The sequence below is a fragment of the Giraffa tippelskirchi genome, chromosome 13 (genome assembly GCF_054371585.1).
Source record: "Giraffa tippelskirchi isolate mGirTip1 chromosome 13, T2T-mGirTip1v1.2.pri, whole genome shotgun sequence".
In the NCBI taxonomy this organism is placed as follows: Eukaryota; Metazoa; Chordata; class Mammalia; order Artiodactyla; family Giraffidae; genus Giraffa; species Giraffa tippelskirchi.
Window position 1 is genome coordinate 93,530,376 of NC_137287.1, and position 24,573 is coordinate 93,554,948.

General features: G+C 39.4%; 1 protein-coding gene across 3 annotated transcripts in view; it reads left to right on the top strand.

Moving 5' to 3' along the window:
* The first annotated feature begins 1,273 nt into the window (after nucleotides 1–1,273).
* The window catches only part of RNF24 (ring finger protein 24), a 109,496-nt gene continuing 86,196 nt past the window's right edge, over nucleotides 1,274–24,573 (top strand). For all 3 annotated transcript variants that reach the window (XR_014073680.1, XM_081558861.1, XM_081558862.1), the window contains exon 1: nucleotides 1,274–1,395. The gene's annotated coding sequence lies outside the window, so the exon portion shown is untranslated. The remainder of the gene's footprint in view (nucleotides 1,396–24,573) is intronic.

Genomic DNA, 24,573 nt, shown 5'->3' on the forward strand with positions numbered 1-24,573 from the left:
CTCAGCTGCAGTGCCCACACACTCAACTAAAGCGCCTCAAATGAGATCACTATGAGGCCTGTTGCAGACTCCCAACAGCACCAAAGATTTCTGTGGCCCAGGAATAGCAGAGCCAAGGAGCTGGGAACAGGAGGGCATCTCTTGAGAATACACTCCCTGCCAAAGAAAAGACGCCTCTTCTGCTCTTGAAGCAGCATTAGATTGACCCTAAGCTTTGTTGTTACAGGATGCGCTAAACCATCCCCCCTCCAAGTGTTAGTTACTCAGCCACATCCAAGTCTTTGCAACCCCATGAACTGGGGTCCCATCAGGCTCCTCTGGCCATGGAATTCTCCAGGTAAGAACACTAAAGTGCGTTGCCATTCCCTTCTCTAGGGGAATCTTCCCGACCCAGGGATCAAACCCTGGTCTCCTGCATTGCAGGCAGATTCTTTACCGGCTGAGCCACCAGGGAAGTCAAACCCCTCAGACAAAGGTCAGTTTTTTGCCTGCCCTATGAAATGGGAGCTGGGGACTGAACAGACTAGGTAAATGCAAATAAAGCAATGCACTCTTTCTTGCACACGGTGCTCTCCACTATTTGGGCAGATTCTGGGTCTCAGAAGTCTGAGAGGACCTGCTGCAGAAGAAGCAGTTGGAGGAAGGGGCAGTGTCTTCCTTATTCATGCTACTCTGTGTCCCTGCGATGCTGGTGGACTGAATGCTAGGAAGAGTTGGCAGTTCCAATTTTTCACTTTAAAACTTTGTAAGTTGTGCAAAAACACTAAACATAAGAAGCTGCTGCTGCTAAGTCGCTTCAGTCGTGTCCGACTCTGTGCAACCCCACAGACGGCAGCCCACCAGGCTCCCCCGTCCCTGGGATTCTCCAGGCAAAAGCACTGGAGTGGGTTGCCATTTCCTTCTCCAAGGCATGAAAGTGAAAAGTGAAAGTGAACTCGCTCAGTCGTGTCCGACTCTTCACGACCCCATGGACTGCAGCCTACCAGGCTCCTCTGTCCATGGGATTCTCCAGGCAAGAGTACTGGAGCGGGGTGCCATTGCCTTTTCCGAACATAAGAAGCATAAGGCCGCAACTCCTCCCTAGGACATCCCCAGCCGGTGAGGCAGGCTCGGACGCCAGACAGCCGCGCCTGCGCACTACGGACTCTGAAGCGCAGGCCATCTGAGGGAGGTGGGCGGGGCTGCCCGGCCATCCGGGTTCCCTCACCCCGCCCCCGCTGCATGAATGAGAGGCGCGGCGCCCGCCCCTCCCCCGCTGGGCCCGCCCCTCGCCGGGGCTGTGGCGCGCCGTCTGCCGCTGCCACCTCAGCCGCGCTCGGTTCAGCCAGACGCCCGCTGCTTACTGCCCGGAGCTGACGGTCTCAGCACGCTCGCCGCCGCTGCCAGCACGACAGAGTAAGTGAGCAAGCGAGGGCTGGGCCGCTGAGCGCCGTCGCCCCCTGGTTTGGGGAGGAAGGGACCGGGCAGGTCCGGGTTCGGGATGCTAAGGAGACTATGGGCCCGCTCCAGCCTCCCCCACTCACACTCCCGGCGCCTCGGCCGGGAGCTGGGACGGGTAGGACAGCGGCCCTGGGCCGGGAGGGGCGCAGAAGAGGGTCCTCGCACGAACAGGAGGGTGAGTCCCGCACAAAGGGAGGCGCGGAGCTGTCACCGGGAGACGACAGAGATAAGGTTCGCGGCGCCCTGTGCGCCCAGCTAGCCCGTGCCCCGCGTCTGGTCCCCGGGCGTGGGAGCTGCTGGGATGTGCCCGGAGCGAGGACGAGGATGGCCAAGACTGCTTGCCTCCCTGTTGGCCGTGGGAACGCGCCTTGTGGGGGCGCGGCGTGGCAGTGTTTTCCTGGTCCCCGTCTGCTCCTCCCCTTTCTTTGTGGCGTCTGTCTCATGCCCGTTTGTCACTGGGTATAAGCTATGGTCTGGGATGAGACCTCTTGCCTCGCTTACTCATTAATGAAAGTCAGGTGCTGGCCTCATATTTGTGAGTGGGGGGCCGTGTGTGCTTCCACAAGCCAGAGAATTAAGGCCCCTCTTTTGTTTCCAGAGACTTAATGGTTTGTATGTGACCTCTGAAATGAGCGAATCGGAGATCATTTAAAGGGGATGAGGAAAAAAAGACATATTACTTCATCAGATCTTCAGCCAATTCTGTCTCTGGCATTCTTTCAAACAGTATTTCTCTGTTTCTTGCTGCAAAACCAGTGAGTTTTGTTAATTGAAAATATGTGTCAATATTCTCAATATATGTCTATATTCTCAGTATATCCAGAACACTTGCTTTCGCGATGTTGGTAAATGGTCATATACTCATGTATATGTACATGAGAATAGTACATATAGAACACTGCTTTTTAGTTAATTGGTAATTATGGCTGTATATTGATATACGTGTCTATAGAAATGCTCCAGTGTATCTAGGACACTTTTTTCAGCTCCTCAGTACAAGCAGATTTTGTTTCTTCCTGCCTCCCTGTGTTAATAAGAAGGTGGTCCAGCAGGTTCTCTTCGCCTCCTTGCTTTTTTTTCCCCGTAATTCTTTGGCAAAGGGTTTTATTGCATATTTCCCTGGCATGCGCCCTTGCTTTGATCTGAATTTTCCTGTGCTCTGTTGTCTGATTGTGCAGCCCCAGCTCAGTGGCACCTCTTACAGGACTATTGGGAAACAGAATACCTTCTGTCTTTTTTTTTTTTTTTTTGCCCTCATCCCCAGAGAGGAGGAAGCTCAGCAGTTTCCCACAGACTTTGGCTCTGTGGGGACTGACTGCCTGACTTTGTTGTCTTGGTGAAGTTATGAGGAGTCGCAGTTGATATGGACCAGTCAAAAAGAAACAGTTATAATAGCACCAGCTATTCCTTGCTGTTTCACTTGGACCTTTTTCTCTCTTAAACTAGATCTTATAAGTTTTAGAAGATAGTTAGTTGCATTTGCTGTTTCTTTTTTGTACCCTTATAATTTTGCAGAGTGACAGGAAATTAGCTAAACTCAGTTGTTGTAAGAAACATACCTCCAAATATTAATATATTTTTGTTATGATCTTTTGATTCAGAATACCAGCAGTAAAAAAAAAAAAGTGAGGAGCTAATTAGAGGATATGAATAGTTGAATTGATTCAGTTTTAAGATTCCCTTTAAGATTATTTTTAATAACATGTATTTTAATTCCTGGTAGTTTTTGGTGCAAAATGAAATCGAAACTAAGCAGTCTTCCATAGCATCTGTTTATGTATATTCCCTCTGTTGAAAACATTTGCTTTTAATTTGAAAGAGAAATTTTCCATTTGGTTGGAACAGGATCCATTATTCTTGGTAAAAATCTTACCTTATGTTAGCATGATCAAATTCTTTCTTTGTAAAAGTTAAAATTAATAAAAGTTGATTTTTCAATTTGAAATTTTGGTTTTATGATGTCAGATTTAAATAAAATTTTAATATAAATGAATTTAACTCAAAATAAGGCAACTTATAAATGAGTGCTTCATTAATTACATTAACTAGTGTCACTAACACTGAAGCAACTCAAATAACTTATGAATTGCCTGCATAAGATTTTTCTTTTTTAAGAAGCCTTTTAAAACAAATCATAAGGGGAAGTCTTAAATAAACAGCATAGTGTAACCGGAATTATCACTGAAATAAGTTTACATAGTACTACAATATTGTGCAACTTTAATTTTGCAAGCATGACTTAGCTATTGTTTGTACCAACAAAGGAAACTAAAAACATCCTGGTCTGGCCTTGTTATTCAGCATTCTGTTAATCAAAATCTTTACCAGTCCATAGTTTTTCATTTTTGTAGGATGATGATTGAAGAAAAATTCCAAAGTAATATCTATATTGTCAAAATAGGTTACATGCTGTTTTATTAATAAATACAATCTTTATATTCATTAGAAATACTAATATTGTTATGTTAGTGATAGTAATAGTATATATGATGACACTTTGTCACCCAAACTGGGATACAGTATCCTCCCAGCATTCTGTCAGTAGTTGTTTTCTGGGAATTCCCTGGTGGTCCAGTGATTAGTACTCTCTGCTTACACTACAGTGGGCACAGATTGATCCCTGGTGGGGGAACTAAGATCCTACATGCTGTGCAGCCAAATACTAATTGTTTTCTGTTTCAAATGGCAGTTTATTCTAAAATCAGTAATAATCTTATCATAATGTATTATTAGATCGGTGCAAAAGTAATTGCAACTTTGCATTGTTGAAGTTTGCCGTTTGAAATTGGAATACATTCTTAAATAAATGTGGTTATGTTAGACTATAGAAATGATGTCAGACAAAAAGCAGATTCCAGCGATTTTTTTATTGGAGTTCAAAATGGGTTATAAAGCAGCAGAGACAACTCACAGCATCAACAACGCATTTGGCCCAGGAACTGCTAACAAACGTACAGTGCAGTAATGGTTCAAGAAGTTTTACAAAGGAAACAGAGCCTTGAAGATGAGGAGTGCAGTGTCTGGCCATTGGAAGTTGACAACAACCAATTGAGAGCAATCATCAAAGCTGATCCTCTTACAACTACGTGAGAAGTTACTAAAGAACTCAACATCAACCATTCTACAGTCATTCTGCATTTGAAGCAAATTGGAGAGGTGAAAAAACTTAATAAGTGGGTGCCTCATGAGCTGACTGAAAATCAAAAATATCATCATATTAAAGTGTAGCCTTCTCTTATCCTATGCAAGAACAATGAACCATTTCTCGATTAGATTATAAGGTGTGATGAAAAATGGATTTTATATGACAACCAGCTCAGTGGTTGGACTGAGAAGAAGCTCCAAAGCACTTCCCAAAGCCAAACTTGCACCGAAAAAAGGTCATAGTCATTGTTTGGTGGTCTGCTGCCCATCTGATCAACTACAGCTTTCTGAATCCCAGCAAAGCCATTACATCTGAGAAGTATGCTCAGCAAATCAATCAGATGCACTGAAAACTGCAATGCCTGCAGCTGGCATTGGTCAACAGAATGGGCCCAGTTCTCCTCCACAACACCACCTGACCACACGTTGTACAACCAAAGCTTCAGAATTTGAATGAATTGGGCTATGAAGTTTTGCCTCAAACGCCATATTCGCCTGACTTCTTGCCAACTGACTATCACTTCTTCAAGCATCTCAACAACTTTATCCAGGGAAAATGCTTCCACAACCAACAGGAGGCAGAAAATGCTTTCCAAGAGTTCATTGAATCCTAAAGCATAGATTTTTACGCAACAGGAATAAAATATCTTATTTCTTGTTGACAAAAATTTGTTGATTGTAATGGTTCCTATTTTGATTAATAAAGATGTGTTTGAGCCTAGTTATAATGATTTAAAATTTACAATCTGAAACCACAACAAAGATCCGTCTAGTCAAGGCTATGGTTTTTCCAGTGGTCATGTGTGGATGTGAGAGTTGGATTGTGAAGAAAGCTGAGCACTGAAGAATTGATGCTTTTGAACTGTGGTGTTGGAGAAGACTCTTGAGAGTCCCTTGGCCTGCAAGGAGATCCAACCAGCCCATCCTAAAGGAGGTCAGTCCTGGGTGTTCATTGGAAGGACTGATGTTGAAGCTGAAACTCCAATACTTTGGCCACTTCATGCAAAGAGTTGACTCATTGGAAAAGACCCTGATGCTGGGAACGATTGGGGGCAGGAGGAGAAGGGGACAATAGAGGATGAGATGGTTGGATGGCATCACCAACTCGATGGACATGAGTTGGGGTAAACTCTGGGAGTTGGTGATGGACAGGGAGGCCTGGCGTGCTGCGATTCATGGAGTCGCAAAGAGTCGGACACAACTGAATGAACTGAACTGAACTGAATAGCAGCTTAAACTATATGAAGCTGCTATTTTTTTTTAGATTGAGGAGTTATCAAAAATCAGTGGTTTCATATGGTTCAATTATTTTGAATTCTTAGCAGTTCTTTCTAGCATTTACCTTTATGTTTATTTCATTTTCAATGTTTGAACTGCAATTCCTTGATTTTCTACCTTTGTATATTATCCGTGGAGTTCTAGTTTAGAAGTTGACTACTTAATTGTTCCACATAACCATCCTTCTATCCCCCACTCATATCTATGCTTTACAGTTTCCAGTTAAGTCAGTATTCAGTATCCATATGACTGTGGCAGTGTACCTATAATTCACAGATGAGCTGTATTGGATATATATTACCTATTATGTTTCTTTCTTGTACAGTTTTATTTCTCCTGAGTTAAATAGTTGCCACTTTTGTTTGTTTTTCATTTGCCTAGTTTTCTTTTTACCAAATTCTCCTCAAATTTTATGACAGAAATGATAATCTTTCAATATATTCAGATAATCTATTTCATTTCTATTTCCTAACTGTCATATAGGACCTCCCTTTTTATCTTCTTGTGAATTCTCTTTGCCTTCCTCCTATGTTGCATCCTTGATTTCCTGGATCCTGTGTCTTCCTTATTCTTTAGTAGCTTCCTGAGAAAGAACATCTACAAACTCTGAAATTTCTTCCTGAATTCAGAAGTTGCATGTCTGAAATGTCTTCATTTTACCCTCACACTTGAATGGTGGTTTCACTGAATATTGAATTCTAGATTGAAAATTAGTGTCTGTCTCTTGAAGGCTTCCAGTTGTAATCCCCATTCTCTTTTTCCTCCCACTCGGAAAGACTTTAGGATCTTCTATTTATCCCTGATGTTCTGACATTTCATGGTGTTCCTGGAAATATCTTTTTCTTTCCTTTTGCTTATAGGGCAGATAATATTTCCCCAAATATCTGTATATATGTGCACACAGGCATACATACTATCTCACCCAGTATGCTATTCTTTATGATGTTGACATGCATCCATCAAGAGGTGTGGTCTTTGTTTCCTCTCCTTGAACCTGTGCAGACAACCTGTGCTTTCCAGGATGTTTTGGATCTTGAGCCAACATCATGGTTTAGGAATACAGTTGGATGATCAAAAGCAACCACCTTGAGGAGGTGTTTTATTTACTTATTTATTTTACTTTTAAGTGAAATCATCAGTTTACCTTTTTTTTTTCTTTCATCAGTTTACTTTTGACTAGAAATATCAGTTAACACCAGAGAAAGTTTCTTTCAGCATTGAAATGTAATCACCTCTGGAATCAACATGAAGACCATCAGTTGCATTTTTTAAAAATCTGCTTTAGGAAGTGATGACCTAAAAGAAACAACCTATAAGCTTCATGATTAAATACATCATGAGTAACTAAGACAAACACATTATTTGCAAGAATTTCTGTGATAAGAAGATAGAGGCAAATGGAGTTATACAGACCAGGGCTTGTTTGGACATTGTCAGTGACTTAGTGTTTATCTCAGGGATACATATTTTTAAATATTTTTTAACCCATGAATTTTTTTCTACTTACAGCTGCTTTACTCTTCATCTAGCTTTCCCATGGGCCCATATCATATAAGTTGAATATTACTAGAGAACTTCAGATTCAGGACTAAAAATCTGAAGTGGACTACTCTCATCACTGCCCCCAGATTCTTAATAACTTTTAATTCTTAATTTTTGCCTATATTAATCTCTCTCCACTCTTTAACTTCATGAGCAGCCCACCTGTCCCCATGCTGATAAGTAGGCTGTGTACTTCATTGAGGGTTTAAAAGTTATCAGACAGATACTCCTCATCCTCTCCTCACCAAATCTATAAATCCACCTTCCTTAGCATCCTTGTTTTCTGTTTTCTTCCCATCAGAGGCCAACTTGCCTCCCCACCTTATTCCCCCTCAGAGCTAGTCAAGAACTTGACTTCTGCTTTTGTGCTCTCTTTCACGTCCTCAACAACTTTCCAAGGCACCACCAATATCGGCCTACATACATGCTCTGATACTGCCCATCTTTATAAAGAACACAAAGATAAAACAACTTTCCCCTGACCTTACATCCATCCCTTTCTGTTTACCTTCATGGTTAAATGTCTCGAAAGAATTGTCTACACATTTCCTCCCTATCTCCTCTATACTATGTGTCACTCTCTGAAATTCTGTTGTTGACTGAATTTTTTTGTCTCTTACCCTCCCCTGGAAAGTGAGCTCCAGGAAAGCAAGACCTCATCTATTCTGTTTACCACTATGGTCCTAGGACAGCAACTGACACAAGTACCCACCCAGTGCATGGGCAAAAAAGGCATAACTGACTATATTTAACCTGGTAGAATAGCTCTTTTTTAAAAAATTTCTAACAAGAAAATCAATTTTCATTTATTTTTTAAATTAGTCTCTGCTTTTTGCTACACTTGAAAGTTGAAAAATTATGAAGACTGTATTAATGGTTGAATTTTACCTATGTTACATTTCGTTCTTTCCTAAGTATAATATAAATTGGCAGTCTTACACCTGTATTCTGGAGTCAGACTGACTGGAGTTGAATTTTAGTTCTTTTCACTTTTTGCCATGTGACTTTAGGCAGATTAACCTCTCTGTTTCCTCATCTGCAAGCTGGAAATAAGAAAGTGCCCACCTCATATGTTGTGTGGGTCAAGTGAGATAACATGTAAAATGCTAAACCCAGTACTTGACATGGTGGCTAATACAATGAAAATAGTTACAGCTGTTGTTTGTATACTCTTCTCTGGTTTCTAATATTTGATCTGACTTGGTCACTGTAGTTTTGTTTGTTTTTTGTCACTGTAGTATTTTTGTTTAAAGTGTTTATATCTCATAGAGTATATTTCAGAGAAGGCAATGGCACCCCACTCCAGTACTCTTGCCTGGAAAATCCCATGGACGGAGGAGCCCGGTAGGCTGCAGTCCATGGAGTCGCTAAGAGTCGGACACGACTGAGCGACTTCACTTTCACTTTTCACTTTCATGCCTTGGAGAAGGAAATGGCAACCCACTCCAGTGTTCTTGCCTGGAGAATCCCAGGGATGGGGGAGCCTGGTGGGCTGCTGTTATGGGGTCGCACAGAGTTGGACACGACTGAAACGACTTAGCAGCAGCAGCAGAGTATATTGACTATGAATATGACTCTCCTGTTTTTAGTTTTGTTGGATTTTGTTCTAATTCCTTGCTCCTCTATTCCCCACATTACCCCCACATAATATCAATAGATTGATTAAATGATCTTCATTGACAGATGAGCACCCCCTAGCACTTCCCAGCAGTTTGGTCGTTGAGAAATCATTTTGATAACTTGATGAAATATTTTTATTTCAAGCCAAGTTCTGTACTTTGTTTATTTGGCTTGCCCAGAGGTGAGGCTGCTTCTTCATGTAATTCATGTTATTTTTCATTAAATTTTCTTATTTATAGTAATGGAACTTTTAAAACACCCAGTATGTCATCAACAGATTTTTTTTAAGTAGTTATAAGATACTATTCTTTTCACTTACTAGTTAGCTGGGAAAATAAATATATGATACAATACAAAATCCATTCTACAGGCCTCACTGAGGGATAAAGACAAGCTATGTATTAATAGAAGTCCAAAGTAGGGAGAGTTGTATCCAGTCTTTTCCACATGTTAAATTGTCTATACCCCTTATTTTCTATCTTGATTTTTAATTTTAGAAATTGTTTCTTGAAGTAATTGACTTACTAATTACTCTGCCTGTTTCTTATCTAGGTAGGCAGTGGAGACGCCTCCAATTATCTGAGCATTTCAGACATTAGAGTGTAGTGTTAGATAAATTTAATGTACAAAAAGAATGCCAGATGGTTTGAAAGAAAATGTGAACACTAGTGCAGGCAGTCCTTTGAAAGCCAGCTGACTCAGCTTCATCTGCTCTGAAGGTAAGAATCAGACACTGTTCCATACGAGCAGGCCTAGGAACAACTGACCAGTGGCCTTACTTTTGGTTGGGAAAGTCAGCCTAGGCCCTCCACCTGCGGTAAAGACAGTATGACACCAGATAGTTGCTCTGCACCTCCATTGATTTGAGTTGGAACAAACCTGAATGGCAAGGAAAGGAAGCTACTTTTTAGACAGCATTACAAGTAAACCTCATATTACATAGTGATTTTGCTCTGAAAAAGTGTAATGCAACTTGTATTTTTATGGATTCAATGCTGTTAGGTGTATTTAGAGTTGCTTACTATTTTAGCAACTATAGAAGTTTGTGGCTTCTGTAGAACATTAATTATACATGTTGTCTTAAAATCATTTTGTCTATTATTTATGTTTTCCTAACTAGACAGGTGTTTGTATCAGATACAGTTCTTCTCTAGCAAACTTAATGTTATAATTATTTAACTGAGAACAAAAGAAGTACAAATATGGCACTGAATGTATAACGAGTAGGTCATTTGATGACAGTGTTTATTGAATTCTCAAAGTTAATAACTTCACCAGTAGTCTATCAGTAAGCTTTCTGTTATCTTTAATTTTTTTTTAATTTGGAGATTGAATGATGCTGTATTACCTGTTAAGTTCATCTAGGCAAACCAAAATATTATAAATTACTTGTGCCTCTTTATTGTTCTCTCCCAACTCTGAGCATGAAAAATTTTGCTCAGTGGTATAAACTTGAAATATCCAAATAGGTTCTTCATCTTAGACTGAGAGAAAAAGTTTGGCAAACATCAAAGTATGAGCCAGTATAATTTATGGAAAATTGGTGAAAACGTAAACCAAAAGAGTAGGCTTTCATTCTTTTCCTTTATTGCAAAAGAAATTGCAAAACTTCTTCAGAAATGTGTTGGAAATTTCATGCTTGGCTATAATTAAATAAAAGATTTTACTTAAATCTATTAATTGTCCTTGAAAGCAGTCCAGAGGAAATTTTGTGGTAGTAAGTTGTTTGTTTTTTTTTATCATAGAACAGTATATCAATAGCCAGAAGCAATATTGTACCCAGAAATCATCTTTAGCATTAGCTAACCTATAGTAAAAACCTTTCATGTCAGTATCTTTTGGGCTTCCCAGTTGGCTTAGTGGTAAAAAATCCACCTGCCAATGCAGGAGATGCAGGTTTGATCCTTGGGTTGGGAAGATTCTCTGGAGAAGGAAATGGCAACCCACTCCAGTATTCTTGCCTGAAAAATCCCATGGGCAGAGGAGCCTGGCAGGCTATAGTTCATGGGGTTGCAAAGGAATTGGACACAGCTTAGTGACTAGACAACAACGTCAGAATCTTTACACGCATTTCTTTACTCCTTACAGCATCCCTTAAAGGGTTATTAATAAATGATAGAGCAAAAAGTCAAAACAGTAAGCTGTTTAGGTTCACATAGTCACCTGGGTCAGGTTTAGAACCCAGGCTTTTTTTTTTTTTTTTTAGAACCCAGGCTTTTATTCTCCAACCCACCACATGTCTCAGTTGATATTGTCAACTTTCACAAGAACACAGATCTTTTCTATTCAGTTGGTATCTTGCTATTCAGTTGGGGCTTCCCTGGTGGCTCAGATGGTTAAGAATCTGCCTGCAATGCGGGAGACCTGGGTTTGATCCCTAGGTTGGGAAGATCCTCTGGAGAAGGGAACAGCTACCCACTCCAGTGTTCTGGCCTGGAGAATTCCATGGACAGAGGAGCCTGGCAGGCTACAGTCCATGGGGTCTCAAAGAGTCAGACACCACTGAGCGACGTTCACTTTCACTTGGTATCCTGCACTGGGACTTTTGGAACAATCTGGGGTAGGGGGTGCACACCAAGTGGCTTATGAGATCCTAGTTCCTTGACTAGGGGTAGAACCCAGGCTATGGCAGTGAAAGTGCCAAGTCCTAACCATTGGACCACCAGGGAATTCCCTGAAAGACTATTGATAAAGGAAATTTAGAGACCTTTGTAGAAAATGGCTGGCAAATAAGGAGAGATTTGGGGAGCATATGTATTTTTTATTTCTTTTGATACTCTTGAAGTAATTAACCATTCTAGAACTATTGCAGTAAATAAAAGTGAGGTAAATAAAAATGATTTGTTAGAATGCAGCAAAGAGGCTGTATAGTTTTCTCGCATTGTTGTAACAAATTACTATAAAATTGATGGCCTGAAACAGTAGAAATTTAGTCTCTCACAGTTTGAAAGGCCAGAAGTCTGAATGAAATCAGTGTCAACAGAGTTGCTGCACTCCCTCCAAAAACTAGGAGAGAATCCTTCCTTGCTTCTTCCAACTTTTCATGGCTCCACACATTCCTTGGTTTTTGTCTACATAACTCCATTCTTTGCTTCCATGTTCACATGGTTTTCTTTTTCTTTCTTAAAAAGACATCATCATTGGGTTTAGAGCCCACCTGGATAATCCAAAGCTCACACAATTCAGTTCAGAATGCAAACTGTGATTTCTGTTTTCTGTGTTTCAGTTTTCTTTATTTCAATTCACTGCCTCCGTCTATTTAGAACTCCAGAATTATATAAACTCCACAGTTTTGAGGAGAGGAAAAAGTTGGATTCCTAAAAAAAAAAATTTAATGTATCCTGTAAAACTTCTTAGTCTTTGCCATGGGTTTTCAGTAGTATAACCTACCTCAGGAATAAAACTTTATATTTCACAGGTGTCAGATTGTCTTAATCTGTTCTGGCTGCTATAACAAAATACCCATAGAAATTCCTCATAATTCTGAAATCCAAGACCGGCAGTTTCAGTGTCTGGTAAGGGCTCACTTGCTGGTGCATAGATAGTATTTTTCACTGTCTTTTTGCTATGTCCTCCTGTGGTGGAAGGGGTGAGGAGGCTATCTAGAGTCTTTTTTATCGGGGCCTCTTAATTAAAAGACGCTTACTCCTTGGAAGGAAGGTTATGACCAACCTAGATAGCATATTTAAAAGCAGAGACATTACTTTGCTAACAAAGGTCCGTCTAGTCAAGGCTATGGTTTTTCCAGTGGTCATGTATGGATGTGAGAGTTGGACGATGAAGGAAGCTGAGCGCCGAAGAATTGATGCTTTTGAACTGTGGTGTTGGAGAAGACTCTTGAGAGTCCCTTGGACTGCAAGGAGATCCAACCAGTCCATTCTAAAGGAGATCAGTCCTGGGTGTTCCTTGGAAGGACTGATGTTGAAGCTGAAACTCCAATACTTTGGCCACCTCATGCAAAGAGTTGACTCATTGGAAAAGACCCTAATGCTGGGAAGGATTAGGGGCAGGAGGAGAAGGGGACGACAGAGGATGAGATGGTTGGATGGCATCACTAACTCGATGGACATGGGTTTGGGTAAACTCTGGGAGTTGGTGATGGACAGGGAGGCCTGGCGTGCTGCGATTCATGGAGTCGCAAAGAGTCGGACATGACTGAGTGACTGAACTGAACTGAACTGAACTGAACTTGTATAAGGGCATCAATCCCATTCTTGGGGGTGTTACCTTCAACACTTAATCACTTCCAGATACCATTACATTGGGGATTAGATTTCAGTGTGTGAATTTGCGGAGCAGTGGGGGATATTTGCTTTATAGCACAATTTTTAGCACTAACCATATGATACAAAGAGAAAATTTATATTTTCCATATAACTCATTCAGTTTCTAAATAAGCACTACAGCGTCAATTTTTTCATTGATCCATTTATTTTCTACCCAAGATTAATATTACTAAATAGATTGACCTGTACTATTTTTCAGGTTTCTCTGCTAATGAGGTTCTTCTTTTTAATTTTTTTATTATAAGTAACTGTAAATACATTCAAAAATAGGTCATTTATCCTTTTTCCTTTTACCTTGTTTGCTGAGGTATTTTAAAGTAAATCCAAGGCACTTTAGTACATATTTCCTGACATACTTCTATACGCATCTTTTTAAAATAAGGATGTTGTCTTATAGAACCAAAATGCTATTCTCGTACCTAATAAAATTAACAGTTACTCCTTAGTATCATCTAATAGCTAGATGCTGTTAAGGTTTGCCTGATTATCTCAAGGATATCTTTTTTCAGAGATGATTTGTTCACACCAGGATTTCAGAGTCCACAGATCATGTTTGGTCATTTTGTGCCTCATGCCTGTTTTGATTTAGAGCAGTTCCTCCTTCCTTTCTCCCCACTTTTTCTTTGTGTGTCATGGACTAGTTACAGGAACCAGGTCAATTGTCTTAGGGAATTTCTCATATTTTGGATTTGATTAAAACAGATTTAAATTTTTTGGCAAGAATGCTTAGGAGATGCTTAATGTTGCGTCACATCCAGAGTCCTGCTAGGGTAGTGGGATAATTCTGGCTACCTCACTGCTAGTGATGCTAAAAGACCACACAGATGGTCATGTCAGCATCCTTTGTGGCCAAATGTTAATTTTCTTTTTTTCTTTTTATTTATTTATTTATTTTTGGCTACACTCGTCTAAATTGCCATATACAGGGTTTCTCTAGTTGCAGCCAGTAGGGGCTACCCTCTAGTTGTGGTGCTTGGCCTTATTGTGGTGGCTTCTCTTGTTGCAGAGCACAGGCTCTAGGCAGGAGGGCTTCAGTAGTTGTGATGCATGGGCTCAGTTGCTGCGGCTTATGGGTTCTAGAGTGCAGTCTCAGTACTTATGGCACAAGGGCTTAGCTGCTCCTTAGCGTATGGGATCCTCCTAGAACAGAGATGGAAACCATGTCCCCTGCATTGACAGTCAGATTCTTAACCGCTGGACCACCAGGGAAATCCAAAAATGGTGATTTTCTTATCCTGTCCTCTCTTCTACTTTTATTATCAGGAGTTCTATAAAGAAAGACCTGTATATCATCAACTAAGACTGTTTTGGGTTACTCTGAAATACATTTTGTATGAGAGACTGCCAAGTAATCTTACACTGCTAATGTTCTTGATGAGAGATAATGAATTTGAATCAGGATAAAAGGAATTGTGTAATCTTTTGTTTTAATAAATATACAATGAACTTCTGAGTCCTGTAGTAAAAATGTGAATGATTTTTTTATTTTTTTGTTGCTCTGGGTCTTCATTGCCACATGTGGGCTCTTTGTTGCAGCATGCAGGCTTTCTCTAGTTGTGGCACATGGGCTTCTTTTGTTGCAAAGCACAGGTTCTGGAGCAAATGGGCTTAGCAGTTGTGGCACACAAGCTTCTCCACTTGCATGCAAGGGCTTAGTTGGCCTGCAGCTTGTGGGATCTTAGTTCCCCAACCAGAGATCAAACCCATGTACCCTTCGTTGGAAGGCAGATTCTTAACCACTGGATCACCAGGGACATCCTTGTTTTTTTCTAACAATTGAGAATGTACACTCTAATTGCTCTGAAAGTTACAGATAAAGATAAGTGAAAGGCTTTTATAAATTAAAATCAACCAGAAAAGAGGAAAGAGTACTAGCTAGATTAAAACTTAAAAATTGGAAGAGAATAGAGCCAATATTTTGTAATAACTATAAGTGGAGTAGTTTATAGTATAAACAGCCTTTAAAAATTATGAATCACTTGATTGTATATCTGTAACTTATACACTATTGTACACCATCTGTACTTCAATTTCTTATTTAATTAGTTTTTAAAATTGAGAGATTCCCAGAGTCAGCATGACCCAGCCTCTGAATGTCTAATCCATTCACTCTTCTTAGACTGAGCTTTTCACATAGTATATCCCTAACATGTGGTGAGTGTTTTCATGAGATTGTGTCTAGACTAAAGAAATCAAGGTTATGTATTATAGAATTAATACTTAAATATCTTCAAAGGCAGGGAGAATTCTTCATTGAATATCATTCTTTTTCTTTAAATTGTACTTTATGGGAAAAAATCATTTGATTACTATTTCTCATAATACCTCTTGTTTATTTTTTAAATTTTTTTAATATAAATTTATTTATTTTAATTGGAGGCTAATTACTTTACAATATTGTGATTTTGCCATATATTGACATGAATCCACCATGGTTGTACATGTGTTCCCCATCCTGAACCCTCCTCCCACCTCCCTCCCCATCCCATACCTCTGGGTCATCCCAGTGCACCAGCCCCGAGCACTCTGTCTCATGCATCGAACCTGAACTGGCAATCCTTTTCACATATGATAATCTACATGTTTCATTGCCATTCTCCCAAATCATCCCACCCTCGCCCACTCCCACAGAGTCCAAAAGACTGTTCTATACATCTGTGTCTCTTTTGCTGTCTCGCATATAGGGTTATCATTACCATCTTTCTAAATTCCATATATATGCGTTAGTATACTGTATTGGTGTTTTTCTTTCTGGCCTACTTCACTCTGTATAATAGGCTCCAGTTTCATCCACCTCATTAGAACTGATTCAAATGTATTCTTTTTAATGGCTGAGTCATATTCCATTGTATATATGTACCATAGCTTTCTTATCCATTTGTCTGCTGACGGACATCTAGGTTGCTTCCATGTCCTGGCTATTATAAACAGTGCTACGATGAACATTAGGGTACACATGTCTCTTTCAATTCTGGTTTCCTCGGTATCTATGCCCAGCAGTGGGATTGCTGGGTCATATGGCAGTTCTATTTCCAGTTTTTTAAGGAATCTCCACACTGTTCTCCATAGTGGCTGTACTAGTTTGCATTCCCACCCACAGTGTAAGAGGGTTCCCTTTTCTCCACACTCTCTCCAGCATTTATTGCTTGTAGACTTTTGGATAGCAGCCATTCTGACTGGCGTGAAATGGTACCTTGTTGTTTTGATTTGCATTTCTCTAATAATGAGTGATGTTGAGCATCTTTTCATGTGTTTGTAAGCCATCTGTATGTCTTCTTTGGAGAAATGTCTGTTTAGTTCTTTGGCCCATTTTTTGATTGGGTCATTTATTTTTCTGGAATTGAGTTGCAGGAGTTGCTTGTATATTTTTGAGATTAATTCTTTGTCAGTTGCTTCGTTTGCTATTATTTTCTCCCATTTTGAAGGCTGTCTTTTCACCTTGCTTATAGTTTCCTTTGTTGTGCAAAAGCTTTTAAGTTTAATTAGGTCCCATTTGTTTATTTTTGCTTTTATTTCCAGTGCTCTAGGAGGTGGGTTATAGAGGATCCTGCTGTGATTTATGTCGGAGAGTGTTTTGCCTATGTTTTCCTCTAGGAGTTTTATAGTTTCTGGTCTTACGTTTAGATCTTTAATCCATTTTGAGTTTATTTTTGTGTATGGTTTTAGAAAGTGTTCTAGTTTCATTCTTTTACAGGTGGTTGAGCAGTTTTCCCAGTGCCACTTGTTAAAGAGATTGTCTTGTCTCCATTGTATATTCTTGCCTCCTTTGTCAAAGATAAGGTGTCCATAGGTGCATGGATTTATCTCTGGGCTTTCTATTTTGTCCCATTGATCTATGTTTCTGTCTTTGTGCCAGTACCATACTGTCTTGATGACTGTAGCTTTGTAGTAGAGCCTGAAGTCAGGCAGGTTGATTCCTCCAGTTCTATTCTTCTTTCTCAAGATTGCTTTGGCTATTCGAGGTTTTTTGTATTTCCATACAAATTGTGAAATAATTTGTTCTAGTTCTGTGAAAAATACCATTGGTAGTTGATAGGTATTGCATTGAATCTATAGATTGCTTTGGGCAGTATACTCATTGTCACTATATTGATTCTTCCAATCCATGAACATGGTATATTTCTCCATCTATTTGTGTCCTCTTTGATTTCCTTCACCAGTGTTTTGTAGTTTTCTATATATAGGTCTTTTGTTTCTTTAGGTATATATATTCCTAAGTATTTAATTCTTTTCATTGCAATGGTGAATGGAATTGTTTCCTTAATTTCTCTTTCTGTTTTCTCATTGTTAGTGTATAGGAATGCAAGGGATTTCTGTGTGTTAATTTTATATCCTACAACTTTACTATATCCATTGATTAGCTCTAGTAATTTTCTGTGGAGTCTTTAGGGTTTTCTATGTAGAGGATCATGTCATCTGCAAACAGTGACAGTTTTACTTCTTTTCCAATGTGGATTCCTTTTATTTCTTTTTCTGCTCTGATTGCTGTGGCCAAAACTTCCAAAACTATGTTGAATAGTAGTGGTGAGAGTGGGACCCTTGTCTTGTTCCTGACTTTAGGGGAAATGCTTTCAATTTTTCACCATTGAGGATAATGTTTGCTGTGGGTTTGTCATATATAGCTTATATTATGTTGAGGTATGTTCCTTCTATTTCTGCTTTCTGGATGGTTTTTATAATACCTCTTGTTTAACGTCATGTCTTGACATTCTTATTGAGTAGAATTACTGAATGAAGTCATGCAAATATAAAGCCTTACTTATTTTTCTTGCTTCATTTTACTTTAAGCCAGTTGTGTTTACTTATCTTCTGAATCTGTGTATTCTGGGGAAAGTAACTTTGATATCAAATGAAAATTAAACAGGTGTTTTTAGCCTCATAACCATCTCTAGACAGCCTCTAATCATATCTGAGAGATCATTAAATGTATGTGCTATTATGATTTGTGTGTCGGCAAAATATTGCTATGATTATGCTGTTTTATTTTAAGATAATAGTACTATGGGTCTCTTCTAAAAGATAAAGAATGCCTTTATAGAGGGATGCCTAAAAAGACCATAGATAAAATCAGTATAATCATTTTTAGTCAGTTGAGCTGATTATTCCTCATCAGGACTCTAAAATGGTTTTAGTGCTGAAAATTACATTTCTCTACCTATTGAATTAAAACAGATGATTGCAAAACACTTACTCTATGCAAGTCGTTATGCTTGGTGCTGAGTAGTATGGCTGATTTCACTATTCAGATAAAAAAGAAAGTACATACTTCTTCAACATCCATTTATGATAAAAAGTCTCCATAAAGTGGACATACAGGGAACCTATATCAACATAACAAAGGCAATATATGACAAGCCCACAGCTAGCATCATTCTCAACTGTGAAAAGCTGAAGGCATTCTCTCTAAAATCAGGAACAAAATACTACCAGAAGATTACTAGAACTCAATAATGAATTTGGTAACATTGCAGGATAAAAATTAATACATGGAAATCTCTTGCGTTCCTCTACACTAACAATGAAAGATCAGAAAGAAAGATTAAGGAAGCAATCCCATTTACCATCCCATCAAAAAGAATAAAATACCTGAAAATAACATGCCTAAGGAGACAAAAGACCTGTACTCTGAAAACGATAAGAAGCTGATGAAAGAAATCAAAGATGATATAAACAGAAAGATATACCATATTCTTTGATTGGAAGAATCAATATTGTCAAAATGACAATACTCCCCAAGGCAACCTACAGATTCACTGCAATCCTTATCAAATTACCAATGACATTTTTAACAGACTATAACAAAAATTTTTGTTAATTTGTATGGAAACACTAAAGATCCCAAATAGCTAACGAAATCCTGAGTAAGAAAAACAGAGCTGGAGGAATCACATTCCTTGACTTCAGACTTGACTACAAAGCTACAAGTATGGTACTGGCCCAAGGACAGAAATACAGATCAATAGATCAGGATGGAAGCCTAGAAATAAACCCACACACTTATAGTCAGTTAGTCTGTGATAAAGAAGGCAAGAATATAAATTGAGGAAAAGACAAGTTTCTTCAGTAAGCGGTGCTGGGAAAACTGCAAAGCTACATGTAAAAGAAGGAGATTAGAACATTCCCTAACACTGTACACAAAAACAACCTCAAAATGAATCAAAAACCTATGTGTAAGGCCAGACACTATAAAACTCTTACAGGAAAACATAGAACTGTCTTTGACATAAATTGTAGCACTATCTTCTTTGATCCATCTTCTAGAGTAGTGCAAGTAAAAACAAATAAATGGGACCTAATTAAACTTAAAAGCTTCTGCACAACAAAGGAAATTATAAACAAAATGAAAAGACAGCCCACAGAATGGGAGAAAATAGTTGCAAACAAAGCAGTCAACAAGGGATAATTTCCCAAATATACAATAAAATAGCTCATACACTGTATATCAAAAACAAAACCCAATCAAAAAATGAGCAGAAGATCTAAATAGACATTTCTCCAAATAAGACATTATAGATGGACAAAAAGCATGTGAAAATATGCTCAGTAAAACTAATTATCAGAGAAATGCAAATCAAAACTACAATGAGGTATCACCTCACACCAGTCAGAATGGCCATCATCAAAAAGTCTACAAATAAATGCTGAGTAGATGTGGGGGAAAGGGAACCCTCCTAACTCTGTTGGTAGCAATGTATTAAAAAAATTGGTACAACCACTATGTATAACAGTATGGAGGCTCCTTAAAAAGCTGAAATTAGAACTACCATATGATCCAGCAACCCCTCTCCTGGGCATACATCCAGAGAAAACTATAATTTGAAAAGATACATTCACCTCAGTTCATTGCAGCACTGTTTACAATAGCCAAGACGTGGAAGTAACCTAAATGTCCATCAACATCAGCAGAGGGATGGATAAAGAAGATGTGATACATATATGCAATAGAATATTAGTCAACCATAAAAAGATGTGAAATAATGCCATTTACAGCAACATAGACAGACCTAGAGATTATCATACTAAGTAAAGTAAGTCATACTGCTGCTGCTGCTGCTAAGTCACTTCAGTCGTGTCCGACTGTGCGACCCCATAGACGGCAGCCCACCAGGCTCCACCGTCCCTGGGATTCTCCAGGCAAGAATACTGGAGTGGGTGGCCATTTCGTTCTCCAGTGCGTGAAAGGGAAAAGTGAAGTCAATCAGTCATATCCGACTCTTAGCATCCCCATGGACTGTAGCCTACCAGGCTCCTCCGTCCATGGGATTTTCCAGGCAAGAGTACTGGAGTGGGATGCCATTGCCTTCTCCGTAAGTCATACAGAGAAAGACAAATACCATATCACTCATATGTGGAATCTGATTTTTAAAAATGATACAAATGAACTTATTTACAAAACAGATGTCAAAAAAAAAACTTATGGTTACCAACAGGAAAAGGTAGTGGGGAGGGATAATTCAGGAGCTTGGTTAACAAGCAGACACTACTATATATAAGGTAGATAACTAGCAAGGACCTAATGTATAGCACAAGGAACTCTACTCAGTATTCTATAATAATCTTTATGAGGAAAGAATCTGAGAAAGAATGACTATATGTATGAATAAATCACTTTGCTGTACACATGAAACTAATACAACATTGTAAATCAATTACATGCCAATATAAAATTTAATACAAAAACATTTTTTTCATACATACTTCTTTTATTCAGAGAACCCTCTGGAAATATGTGTTCCAGCTGTGTTGTCTCCTTACCCTCATTTGCAGCCAGAAGCCTCTGGGCTTGTGCCCCACCATGCAGCCTTTGTCCAGTTCCCAATAATATTTATTGAGTATCTTTTAAGTGCCAGGTATTGTTTAATCTGAATTTATAGAAATCCCACATCTCATGGTAAGACACTCTTGTTGAATAACTCCACTACATTTAATGAAGTTAAGGTATGGGTAACATCTGAATTTATTAGATCTGAGGCTGTAATTTTAATATTCCTTTTCTGACATTTTATATATTATCTGACTTAAAGGTTTCTGTAAAGCTGAAGAAAATGGGCTCCTCATTTTTTCAGGAAGCTCAGGACTTTTTTCAGGCTAAGATAGCTAACCACAAGTGCAATGAAATCAGTAGAGCAGAGGCTGCATTTAAATTTTATTCAGACTAACTTCTAATTCTTGAAAACCTAACCATATATTTTTACACAGTAAGTTACAAGTTTAATTTTATATAGGCAAAAAAGAAATAAGGTGATGTGGTGGAAAGCATGTGGCATTTAAGTAAGTTGTTTCTTTTTTTTTTTTTAAGTTGGGATTTAAGTAATTTAAGTGGCCCTGGGTGTTAGTAGCTAAGTCATGTCTGATTCTTGTAACCCCATGGACTATAGCCCGCCAGGCTCCTCTATCCACGGGATTTCCTAGGCAAGAATACTGGAGTGGATTCCAGTCCCTCCTCCGGGGGCTGGATCTTCCCAACCCAAGGATCGAACCCAGTCTCCTGCATTGCAGGCTGATTCTTTACCATCTGATCCACCAGGGAAGCCCTTATGTGGCCCTACTATTTATTAACTGTTTGGCTTTGGTTAAGTACTACCTCTCTTAGCCTCAAAGGGAATAGTTATAATGGAATCTTTAAGAATTATTGAATTTATAATTGAGTAACTTCAGAGATTATTGTGAGTATAGTTTATCACCTTTAATACAGTACCCTCCTAGTGATTGTTGTTGTTAGGCAAGGGATTGAGCAATGGAAAGGGTGAACACAAGGACAATCTTTTCTGTTACTCAGTTCTGTCCTTTTCATAAATATGAGACCAGCTATGCTGCCATTTCAACCTGGCTGCCGAACTGTGGCTGGTTAGAGGTTCCATTCCAGTAGTGGTCAGATGGTGTAAGAAACTGCTACTATTTAATGGTACTATATACTTTCTTAAGTTGTTAGGAGGTTTTGGGTATCTCCTTTCTGATGGTTATCTTAAGTCAGTTTTCTTCCCTCCCTTTTTTTTCAGGAAGTAACATTAAAAAATTGAGGTATACTTGATTTATAGTATTATGTTACTTTCAGATATACAGCATAGTGATTCAAAAGTTTTATAGATTATATACCATTTAAAGTTATGATAAAATTTTGATTATATTCCCTGTGCTGTACAAATATTTCTTTGTACCTTATTTATTTTATACATGGTAGTTTGTACTTCTTAATCCTCTGCCTCTGTCTTGCTCCTCCCTGCTTCCTTCTCCCCGCTGATAACCGTTAGTTTGTGAGTCTGTTTTGTTATATTCACTAGTGTGTTGGGGCAACGGATCAGCCCCAGGGCAGTGAATGGCAGTGAAGAGACCAGGGTGCCCTCTGCTCCTGGTTGGCAGATTGGCCCCAGAGTGGCCAGTAGCAGCAGTGAGGCCAGAGAACTTTCTGTTCCTGGGCCTCCTCCAACATCAGCTCCAGCCTTCACCAGACCCCCTTCCTGCAACTCCAGCAGAGCCACTGCCTCGGCTCCCAGGCAGCACATTGACCAACATCCAACAGCCAGTGAAGGGTCACACAGTCAACGAGGCCAGCGATGGGACAACCAGGGCACCAAGCATACCATCCAGCTGTGTGAAGTGGCTGAAAGGCATGTCCCTGCTAGTCAGCCTGACAAACTGTGGTCCACTAGAGAAGGGAATGGCAACCACTTCAGTATTCTTGCCTTGAGAACCCCATGAATAGTATGAAAAGGCAGAAAGATATGACACTGAAAGATGAGCCCCCCAGGTCGTTAGGTGTCCAATATGCTACTGGGGAAGAACAGAGAAATAGCTCCAGAAAGAATGAAGAGGCTGAGCCAAAGCAGAAATGATGCTCAGTTGTGGATGTACCTGGTGGTGAAAGTAAAGTCTGCTGCTGTAAAGAACAATATTGCATAGGAACCTGGAATGTTAGGTCCATGAATCAAGGTAAATTCGATGTGGTCAAACAGGAGATGGCAAGAGTGAACATCAACATTTTGGAAATCAGTGAACTAAAATAGATGGGAATGGGCGAATTTAATTCAGATGACCATTATATCTACTACCGTGGGCAGGAATCCCTTAGAAGGAATGGAGTAGCTCTCACAGTCAACAGAAGAGTCCAAAATGCAGTACTTGTGTATGATCTCAAAAATGACAGGGTGACTTGTCCGTTTCCAAGGCAAACCATTTAATATCACAGTAATCCAGTCTATGCCTCAACCACTATGCTGAAGAAGCTAAAGTTGAACAATTCTATGAAGACCTACAAGACCTTTTAGAACTAACAACAAAAAAAGATGTCCTTTTCATCATAGGGGACTGGAATGCAAAAATAGGAAGTCAGAAGATACCTGGAATAATAGACAAGTTTGACTTTGGAGTACAAAATGAAGCAGGGCAAAGGCAAACAATTTTGTCAAGAGAGCACACTACTCATAGCAAAACCCTCTTCCAACATCATAGGAAATGACTCTACACATGGACATCACCAGATGGTCAATACTGAATACAGATTGATTATATTCTTTGCAGCCAAAGATGGAGAAGCTCTATACAATCAGCAAAAACAAGACCTGGAGCTGACTGTGGCTCAGATCTTCAGCTCCTTGTTGCAAATTTAGGCTCAAATTGAAGAAAGTAGGGAAAACCACTAGGCCATTCAGGTATGACCTAAATCAAATCCCTTATGATTATACAGTGGAGGTGATGAATAGATTCACAGAACTAGACCTGATAGACAGAGTGCCTGAAGAACTATGGATGGAGGTTCACACCATTGTCCAGGAGGTGGTGACTAAAACCATCCCAAGAAAAAAGAAATACAAGAAGGCAAAATGGTTATCTAAGGAGGCCTTACAAGTAGCTGAGAAAAGAAGAGAAGTGAGAGGCAAAGGAGAAAGGGAAGATATACCCAACTGAATGCAGAGTTCCAGAGAATAGCAAGGAGAGATAAGAAAGCCTTCTTAATTGAACAATGCAAAGAAATAGAGGAAAACAATAGAATGAGAAAGACTAGAGATCTCTTCAAGAAAATTAGAGATACCAAGGGAACATTTCATGCAAAGATGGGCACAATAAAGGACAGAAAGGGCAAGGACCTAACAGAAGCAAAAGAGATTAAAAAGAGGTGGCAAGAATACACAGAAGAACTGTACAAAGAAGGTCTTAATGAAGCAGATAACCATGATGGTGTGGTCACCTAGAACCAGACATCCTGGAATGTGAAGTCAAGTGTGCCTTAGGAAGCATTACTGCGAACAAAGCCTGTGGAGGAGAT